Source organism: Polyodon spathula, chromosome 15 (assembly GCF_017654505.1).
Source record: "Polyodon spathula isolate WHYD16114869_AA chromosome 15, ASM1765450v1, whole genome shotgun sequence".
Taxonomy (NCBI): domain Eukaryota; kingdom Metazoa; phylum Chordata; class Actinopteri; order Acipenseriformes; family Polyodontidae; genus Polyodon; species Polyodon spathula.
In genome coordinates, this window is record NC_054548.1 from 24,635,699 (window position 1) to 24,644,106 (window position 8,408).

Genomic DNA, 8,408 nt, shown 5'->3' on the forward strand with positions numbered 1-8,408 from the left:
CATCCCATCTGCTAACTTTTATTTTAGCAATTAAAATAATTTAATTAGTCAGTTTGTTTTTCTCATTGCTTGTTTTAGACATAATTATCCTGCACTGTTCTACTTACAAACTACAGTTTTTAAAATGATGATCTTAAGTTGCTTTTGACCTGCAGAGAAAGTGTATAAAGCTGGTGAATATAAAAAATGAAAGATAGTGCAGCATGCAAATGTAGTCTTCATTCTTTACAGTGTTGCCTACGGTTGCCTATGTAACATTGGAGACAAAAAAACATCTCTTTATGCTTATTGGAGCTATACTTTTTGAAACACAAGATCACACAACATCTCCCCAAACTGTGTGCTCCTCAGCCAATTTGTTTCCCATGTTGCATTGCTTTAGACTAGATTCAGAAAAATCCTGAGATGCAAAAGGTGAAGGACTTAGTAAAGCACATTATAAACTTAGAATCTTTTTTCAAAGCTATCACAATAATTTCTCCTGAGAATAAAGAAAGGTGATAACAGTTTCATAACCTATTCTTCTTCTGCAGACCACTTCATGGGGCTCTACTCAGAATTGACAGTGACGCTACAATACATGACCTGCATAATGTCCTTGTTTTATCTCTCCCATAGTGTAGGAAGAACAGGAGTTGAAAGTCTCTATTAATCAGCCAGTGTCAGTCCTCTATAAGCCCTGTCCCCACCATAATGCTACAGAAAGAGACTGTAGTTCCAGGGTTTCCCAGCAAAGCTTGTAGAAGAGGAAGTTATTCTTTGCTTTGGAAGGGGGGCTTTGGTTTGGTTTTATCGGAATGGGGGGCTTTTGAAACACAAATCTATCATTAAAAAAAGCTTTTTATTCCAAATCACTTGGGAGAAAAATTTTAAAGAGAAAAAAAAAAACATGATCTGTCTGGATAAATAATGTGGAAAGGTCTTTGACTGATTTTCACTGCATCATGCCAGCAACGGTTACCATAGCAAACACACTTAAAATGTACATAAATAGATACAATATTTCACAACCTGGTGCATGTGATTAGCTTAAAGTTTGAATTTAATAAAGTTTTACAAACCTATTGCTTGTCTTGCAAGAAAAAAATAATATTTATGGGGAAATTTCAACACAGTTTATCCAAGCTTGCAAGAATTGGGTGGTATTTCAAATATTTTTATGAAGTAGTTAATATAGCCCTTTTGGGTGTCCTTCAAAAGATATAGAAGTAAAATAAATCTGTTTGTAGAGTGGGTTGCAGTGGCGGAGCGATAACAGATTCAGCTGCACTCGAAGGGCCCAGGAGGGGTTCGAAAGTTGTTGTTTTTTTGTTTGTTTTTAACAATGATAATATCCTTTGCATTTATGTTTGCAGATGTTACACATTTGTATAACTGTAGCTGGAGGTGTGCGGTGCCAGTGATTCAGATGGTACCCTCCCTCATTCCAACAGGTATCACTATTGTCTTAATTATCCTAACTTTTTTCTGCTGGTACGAGGCACGTCTTCATGGAAGGTTTTGGGGTTCTATTCAGTACAGACATTTGCAGTTATAGTCTGTGTGCACGATTCAGCCTGTAGTTTAGACAGAAGCTGTTGGGTGCTGCTGCGGGCACCAAAATAAATTACAGCAAATCAACATGACTGTATTTCTGATTTAATAATGATAATAATAAAAAAACGGTTTTCTATGTGAGACAATTTCTGCAAATGTCTGTGCAGACTGCTGAATTCTGTAATAATTTCTGTGATTACAGAATTGGGGAATCCTGGCAGGATTAGTGATTAAACCTGTTTGTTTATGATTAAAAATAGTATAGTGTTGGATGTAAAGTTGTACACAAAATAAATTAAAGTAGGGGAATATAACACATTCTTATTACTTTCTGTTTCATACATGCTAACATTCTGACAATTAAATACAGTTAAATATTGAACACCTGATTTGGTATGTTTGATGTTTATAAATAACGGTTAAATTAACGTTTGGGGGGGGGGGCCCACAATAAGTTCTTGCAGTGGGGCCCATCTTCCTCTTCCTCCATCATTGGTTGGTTGTAGGATTTAGTCAATGTTTTGTGTTCCAAACCTAATTTGACAACAGTATGAATGTGCTTTTATAAAGATGGAAAACAGTCATGAGGGTGTTTGTTTCCAGTGAGCTGAGGTTACTTAACCCACAGAGCCATCTGAGAAAACAAAGACGGGTGACTGTACTAGTGTATAAACTAGGCTTTATAGAAAATACATAAAAACCAGAGGCACTGCTAGGATATTGTTTTATGGGGTCACCCCTCTTCAGTTTGCTAAGCAGTTAATGAACCTCCCCTTTAACTGATCTACTCACAAACAAAGCGAAAACACCCCCCCAAATTAGTGGATTTTTTAAACAGGCATCAGCTGAAAGCATCTCTTTAATCACAGTGTACATACAAACCCCAATAAATGTTGACCTTAATACATTTCCAAAGTAATTGTTGTCATATATAAGGACTATACACCATTTGGAATTGCACTTTAGTATTGTATCCTTTATCACATAATAATAATAATAATAATAATAATAATAATAATAATAATAATAATAAATAACATAATAATACACTCCATTTTTCCTAAACTTTGCTAGGCTTTTACCATGGTATACCACAGTAAAATCTTTAAAAGGAGAGACTCCTTTGAACCAACATCCAAGTGACACGACCTAATAAAACTTGCAAGAACAAATGTATTATTCTGAAGTGAAACCATGGGATCAAATAGTCATCTCTCAAATGTGTTTTTACTACTTATTGGGCAGCATCAGAGATTTAACAATGTCCCTCTGTATTCCTCTAGAATAAAAGGCATTATAGCCTTGAGGACATTTCTAGTTATTTTTATATTGGTTAACCCTATATTCCCAATACAATATGCATGTTAATAAATAGAGCTTCTGTTCTGTGTTGTTTTCAGTGTTCATTTATATATACATATGTGCTTTTTAAAACCCAAACTCAAAAGCCCTGCTTAAAAATCAAACACTTTTACTGAGCCTGCCTTCTGACCACCTGAGTTCTCAATCCTCAAGTTAAGAGGCAGGTTACAGGGCAGCAATAAGACAAGCATTACAATGTCCTCTGTAAAGACTGATCAGTAATTTCAGAAAAAAAAAAAAAGTTTATTGTTTTTTCAAAGATGAAAATTCTGTGGGTGTCATCCATAAAATAGTGTCCAGTAGGTGTTATTCTGAATGGAGATGTCTACTGGAATGTTATAGATTGCAGTGGTAGGTGGCTAATGGCAGACTCTCTATTAACAAAACAACATTCTTCAGAACAGAAACATTCTTTCATTTATTTTATTACTTGCTTGCTTCTAAAGGTCATAGAAACCTTCAAAAATCTGCTATTTCTACAGGATTATCAGAGAAATGAATGAAGGAATGGTTTTGTATTGCATAATAGGCTACTGGAAGATTCAGTCACAGTGTTGGTTCATTCCATCCACCAGACAGTATCTTACCCCTGCCACTCTGCAGCCACCATATAATAGGGTTCTGAAGTTCCGACCACACACGTTGCAGTTACTCTACTATTATGCCTCCAATGACGGCCCTAATTTTGGATTTCACACCACATCTGGAGGTCTTGTACCCAAGACAGGTAGTAAGGTGTCCCAAGGAGCAGGGCAATGTTCCCAAGTCTGGGAAACGGTTGACAGAAATACACAGTTTATAGAAGCGAGGAATCTTCTACTTTCTTGTGATTAAACGGATGTGCATTTCAATTCTGCAGAGGGACTTGATCTACACTTAGAACCCAAACTGAAATTAAAATAGTGAACAATAGTTGGGACTCTGTTAAACATAAGGGGCCACTAGTTGTTATTGAAACAATTGCAATTAGTCTACATAACAAAGTATATAGTACTAATTACAAATAAACAAAAAGAGGTGCATATCATTTTGTATCAAAAGAAGAAGGCATCTTACCAAATAGCACCCCCTATTGGAACAGTGGTGTAAATGTTCTCTTAGTGTATTTCAATCAATCAATCAATCAATCAATCTTTATTTTATATAGCACCGTTCATAGTGTTCCACCATCACAAAGAGCTTTACAAGATGCAGTAACAATGAGAAAATCCATAGTACTTTAAATACAGAGAAATGCATAATACATGATATACAGTAAAAAAAAAAAAAAAAAGCATAATACATTAAAAACAGTGGAAAGTGCATAATACATGAAATAGTACATTAAATACAGTGGAAAGAGCATAATACATGATAGTAACATAATACATGAAATAGTAGCAGCAACACAGCTGCTAATAGCATATAAAAGCTTAAACACTTAAAGAGCACGGAAAACAAGAAAGAACAGGTGAGTCTTGAGAGCTGATTTAAAGCGATCGACGGTGGGAGCATCACGCACCAAAGCTGGGAGAGAATTCCAAAGAGTCAGAGCCATGAAGCTAAACGAGTGCACTTTTGCTTGGAGATAACAAGCAGTCCAGATTCGGAGGACCTCAGCTTACAGGCAGGGACATAGTGGGTCAGCAGGTTGAGGAGGTACTCAGGACCTGTGTGACGAAGGGCACTGTAGGGGAACAGGAGAGTTTTGAAAAAATTCTGAACTTTACAGGTAGCCGGTGCAGCTGGGAAAGACAGGAGGTGATGTGATCACGTTTTTTACATCCGTTAAGGATCCTGGCAGTAGCATTCTGAACTAGCTGCAGTCGGTTTATGGTGCGTGCCAGGAGACCACCATATAGAGAGTTGCTGTAGTCGAGTCGAGTGGAGACAAATGCATGACAAAGTATCCACACATCTGGGAGGGAAAGGTAGGGACGGACTTTGGAGATGTTTTGAAGATGGTAGAAGGAAGATTTGAATGGAGGAGATATGGGCATCAAAGGAGAGGTTGCTGTCAAGAAGTACACCAAGGCTTCGTACTGTGGGGGAAGGCAGCAGCAGACAGTTTCCGAGGTTCAGGGCAGCTATATTTAAGTTGAGTTTTAGATCCTACTAGAAGGAGTTCAGATTTGCTGGTGTTCAGCTGAAGAAAATTGGCAGACATCCAGGCCTCAATGTCTTGAATGCAAGCAGAGAGCCAGACCATGGCAGAGCGGCTTCCAGGGTCGTGTTTTAAGTAGCTGGGTGTCGTCAGCATAGCAGTGAAACATGAGGCTGTGTTGGCAGATGAGGTGACCCAAGGGAAGCATGTAGATACTGAAGAGAAGGGGCCGAAGAACAGATCCTTGGGGGACAACACAAGTGACTGGGATTGCAACACCACTGCTTTCATCATAGAAAACAGACTGCATGCGTCCAGCTAGATAAGAGAACATCCAGGAGAGACAGGTTCCAAAGATTCCAGTATACTTCTGAAGGTGGTCAGGAAGAATGCCATGTTAATAACAGCTCTTAGGTCAAGGAGGACAAGCACAGAGGGAGCACCAGCATCAGCACTGAGCAGAGAAAATCTGGAGCAGAGCAATTTCAGTACTGTGATGTGGCTGGAAACCAGACTGCAGAGATTACTAGCTGCCTGCTGATCCATGCAGTACAAGTTGAATTTTAGAAATAATGGGCTGGATTCTCAAAGCCTTTACCCATAACAAATCCCCTGACAATTTAAAGAGAAAAGGGACATAACACTTTGCTTGCAACTCCAAAAATGGACAACAACTGTGCTCTGAAAAGATGACAGATTGAGAGCTTAATCAATTGAAGAAGGCTTAGGAGTTTGAAGTCTGCGTAATCTATACTCTTAGAGGACAAGTAAACAGAATCCATTGCAGTGTAGCAGCAACCAGAAAGACCTTTAAGAGTTCCCCAGGGATGAAGGTATCAAAGCTTACAACCCACAGTATTGTATGTAAGGAGTGTGAAAAATACCAATGAAATATTATTATAACACCAGCAACTTACAACACAGTGGATTTGAAAAACATATTGCAGTCTGTGACCGGGTAACGTTAGCAGTGAAACTCAGAGACCAGAATGCCACAGAATGCCACAAAATAACAAAACAAATACACACAGTACCGCACCGCACCGTACCTTCAGCATCACTATTCCACACTCACCCGTGGTCACCCTTTTTATACACCTGTAGCTTCCCGCTTGTTTTTGCAGGAAGGAATTTAACCCCCTCTCTGCCACCCAATATTCCCCACACACCCGTGCACCAGTAGGGCTTCCACACAGTCCTATACAGGAACACACTAGTACTGGTATGGATGCATGGTACTGCAATAGATGACCAGTGAGTATTTGTTCATACTGTTATTATGATCCCTTTAGTATATTAAGGTATTGGATTGTTACTACTGTATTACAATACAGAGTTGCATACCTTTGCTGCGTGCTTATTATTGTCACAGATCCATTGCAGTATGGGACGAATCCACGGTATGGGCCTGTCTTTACATAAATATGTCCCATAGGTATCAAGCAATTCATACTAATATTGCTTCTGAATTATAAATGTAGTTTCTCAAAGGTTGTTTTGTATTCTTTCATTGTTTGACATTGCAGATGTTCTTTGTGAGAAGTGCAGTTTAATGACCAGCGCTACCATACAGTAATGGTCACATTTTTGTGGCCATGGATGATGAGTTAATGTTAAGAGATAGTTGCTTACTTCACATGAATACAATCATGTGAAACTTCATACATAATTCGATCTGAGTTGCTGATGAGTTATTGATGTTCATTATAACTGTTTGGTTCCCCCATTTTGAAGACGCCCTTCACAAAATCAGCTGTTTGCAGCTGGACAGCAGCAGAGAAAAGTCCAAAACTGCTTTAAACAAATTACAGATTAAGTTCTTAACAGCAATGCCTATATTTTCCACTGTAGGAAAGAAAAAATTAAAAGCTTAACAAGGTCTACTGCTATACCAAGGTAAAAACATAGCAAATTGTAGGAAGGAACATGTAGATTCACAGATAAGTATGGTAAACAATGGATGTAAAAAAAATCTAAACACATTGTATAGCATGGAAAAGCAAATGCTAAATTCAGTTACTTACGGGATGCAGTATTTCTCTCCACAATTCAATTCCTGACCACGAAGTCATGGGATCACGCAGACGATGACTTTGTCTCTAAATGATAGAACTATGATCTATAGATATATATAGAGGGGGGGGCTAATATTATAGATAGAATATCAGATATACTATTCTATCTATCTATCTATCTATCTATCTATCTATATATATATATCTATATATATATATATATATATATATATATATATATATATATATATATTAAAAAGGTTGCTTTGGGGACCAAAGTTGGTGGATCCACTCATAAGACCCTGTTGGAGAGGTGCCAGCAATCAAAAGCCCAATAAATTTCAGTGCCTCAAATTCTGCACCACTTGAGGCACTTAAAGGAAATGCTCTACCATCAACGTCTTAAATAAGGGTAGCACAGTAGCACAGTAGCACAGTTGAGGTGCAACAGATTGCTTTTCCAGTGTGGGTCCTGCTTCCACACAGTGAATTAGTTGCTTCATTATCACCCATTATACATGTTCACCTGGTGCATAAAGAGATGCACGACTACTGATCCATACAGACTCAATAAACCAGCTGGTCAACAGCTTTTCTGACAATTATGCTTTTTCTTTTTTTTGTTAATTTGTTCTCTTTTTAATAAAGGTCAGGTTTTATGGTATTTGTTTCAAATTCAACATGGTTCTACCTCTTGAGCCAAAAGCCAAAGTCAAGCTATCAGATTATCTACATGCTGTGCTATGTAGTTTGTGTGCCTGCAAGAATAAAAAAAAAATATGTGTGCGATAAACATTCTGGAGAATATTGACTGTGAGTCACCCTGGAGCCAAGCCACTGTAAAGATCCTACCTTGCCTGTAATATAAACAAGTCATGCTATTCTAAAACAATGGACCATTTTCACAAAGCTCCATGATGGATTACAGTTTCTTGTGAAGGACACTTTTATGGACGCTGTCAGCTTTAATGGGTTAAATAAAGGTTGATATCCATGATCTAGACTATATTGACTTCCTTCACAACAGTCTACATCTAGAACACTTCTAGATCTAGAACACTGGATCTAGAACTATATAATCTATAAACACGCAGTTAAAGATGATAATCTGTTAAATATCTCATGAGTTAAAGCTTTATGGATATAGGGCCCAATGATCCCAATCCCTACTCATATATTCTTCAGTGTTATTGCTTCATAAATGCAGCCACTCCACAAAAGCTAAAACCCCCTTGAACCAATCAAATTCCCCACTCTTTTGTTAATACCTGGCTTGGACTGGCGGATCTGCACTAGGTGATCACATACAGAGCACATACAGTAAGTACAATGTGCTGCCAGGATAGGAGAGCAAGCTTGGCCAAGGTCTAGCAGTCAAGTAGACTAGGGCAGAGACCCTGAGGAAATGAATG